Source organism: Pteropus vampyrus, unplaced genomic scaffold (genome assembly GCF_000151845.1).
Source record: "Pteropus vampyrus isolate Shadow unplaced genomic scaffold, Pvam_2.0 Scaffold12, whole genome shotgun sequence".
Classification (NCBI taxonomy): Eukaryota; Metazoa; Chordata; class Mammalia; order Chiroptera; family Pteropodidae; genus Pteropus; species Pteropus vampyrus.
The window spans coordinates 6,203,984-6,206,263 of record NW_011888793.1 but is presented as its reverse complement, the minus strand read 5'-3'; the positions used below and the strand labels follow the sequence as shown (position 1 = coordinate 6,206,263).

General features: G+C 41.2%; 1 protein-coding gene across 1 annotated transcript in view; it reads right to left on the bottom strand.

Annotated features, from left to right (window-relative positions):
* Positions 1-2,145, bottom strand: part of OTOL1 (otolin 1) — a 98,391-nt gene extending 96,246 nt beyond the window's left edge. Inside the window, exon 1 of the mRNA XM_011379901.2 lies at positions 1,939-2,145. The gene's annotated coding sequence lies outside the window, so the exon portion shown is untranslated. The remainder of the gene's footprint in view (positions 1-1,938) is intronic.
* Positions 2,146-2,280: the final 135 nt, after the last annotated feature.

Here is a 2,280-nt window from a genome sequence, read left to right as displayed (position 1 = left end):
TTATTTCTATCATTATTATTCTTTTAAAGTTTGGCAGAGTTCAAAGACCCAAGCCTACAACTTTCCTGATTTGTTTGCTTTGTTTTCAACCTGACAGTTCTAATTAATGAAGAAAATAAAATTCTACATTGATAGAGGGAAATTAAAACAAAAGAATTGATAGTAATGGAGGAAATTAGGTGCATCTTTATAACAATATAACTGGGAGGGGAAAATATTTCCATTTTACAGAAAAACAGAATTACCCCCGTATTCTGAGAAAAAAAGGTAAATGTAAGATTATTAATGAGCTTTCTCTTTACTAGCCAAAAGGAAATTGGTTCCTTTAATTGATTAACATATTTCAGTAATTTATCCAAGTACGTGATTTAACCATGATATGGTTCTAGAGAAGTTAGCTGGTTTGGCCAAAGATACATAGGTAGTTGGTGACGCAGTGAAGACTAGCATATGTAATTTCATTAACATATGACAATCTCTTCAAATACCTTTCAAATTCTATTGAATAGTATAAAGAAATTAAATAATATTTTATGTCAGTGTAAAAGTAAAGAGTTAAATTTTTCCTTTGTGCTTCTCTTTAATATAGATTTAAAGCATTTTAAAATTTCCAATTGTATATCAATCAGAGGGAATTTTTGTTGTTAATTTTATCCTTACTGTATTTTGATGGATTATGTAATCTTTATGATTTCTGCCTTTTAAAATGTGTTGATCCTTATTTGGTGATCTAGTTAAGTTTTGAGAATGTTCTATGTTTGCATAGGAAAAAGCATCTATTCTCCATTTGGGGGTACAAAAATATACATAAAGGTGTATTTGTGTTTGGTTATATTACATATGTGTCATTTAAGATTGTTTTTAATGATCAGGATGCTTCTGCTAGCTGTACTACTTTCTCCCATCCTCCAATTGGAGCAATTGCAAGATCGCATACCTATGTTACAAATCTTTGGCAGAAAGTGAGACCTGTTTCTATACTTCCAAAAATGTACAATCACATGGGGGTAGGGGTGGGGGGCAGATGTCACTATCTAGTGAGAAAACTAGATAATGAGTAATGAGACCTACAAACTAGTATATACTGTCCCTATCACGAAATGGGCTTGGCAAATGTAGACAAGTCACTCTCCAGATGAGGAAAGGAGTTTTCCAGTTCCTCATCTCTCCCAAAGGAGGAAGTCATACTTTTTCTGCCAACATTATCAGGTTTGTCAGGAGAAGCCAGGAGATAAGGAATGTGAACAATATAAAGCAATAAAGAAATTTTAAAAATACTAAGTGTTTGCTAATACTTAGATAAAGGTGAAGGAAAAGATAACAATGTAAAACTGCCAACACAGGCCTCACTCAGTTGCTATTGGTTCCCTTCGACCACCTTCAGCTTCCTTTGGGGACAGCTTCTCTCCTGCATGGAGAAACCTTAGCCTAACAACATGAGTCCTTCTCTATGCAGCATCAGCAGCTTGGAACCTGCCTGAAGCATGTTGTGAAAACGAGCAGAAACCTGCCGGCAACTAAAATTCGTGCTTCAGCCGAGTCAGCCCTGGCTGAGCATGTGCAGTGCCTCCTCAGGCAGTGAGGGCTGACTGTCGGGATGTCGCCTAAATACTCGTTAATCAAAAGTGGTTTTCGCTGGCGGACACCTCTGGTCTTGGACCTAAGGAGTCTCGGTTAAGGAGATATACAGGGTTGAGAGCCTCAGGGGCCTCTGTGACCTCAGCAAGCAGCCTCCGTGTTAAATCTAAGCACTCTTCCCTCCGTAGAGAAGGGATCAGTGGTATTCTGGATGCATGTTTCCAGGATAGATGGTCTTCGAGGTCCCAAACCTCCTCGGAAAGATAATTGAGCACAAGCACTGGGCACGCCCGCCCCGGGGCCGCGGGAACCCGCACCACGCGTGTCTGCATCACCGAGTCACCTCTTTCCCCAATTTACCTTCCTGCTGCAGTCCGGGCCCAAATTAATTCTCTTCACTTGTGAGTGAGCACCCACAAGTTCTCGGGGCACGATCCTTCTATCTGTCTCCCCAGGGGAGTCCAGCTTTTTAACTATTAACCTCCCAGCCATGGGGCGGAGGGAAGGTGCAGGATGGAGGGCGTGGGGAGGGGAGAGATGTTTTGCACATTCAACGGTACAAAAAATTAGCAGCCAGTGCTAAATAGGTTTGCTTCCTTTCGTCTTTAACAAACAAATGCAGTCAGATACCTGCTCGGACGACTGCTGCCCTGGCCGGGAGCCCTGGGCTCACTTCGCAGCCTGGGGCTGAGTTTCACACCG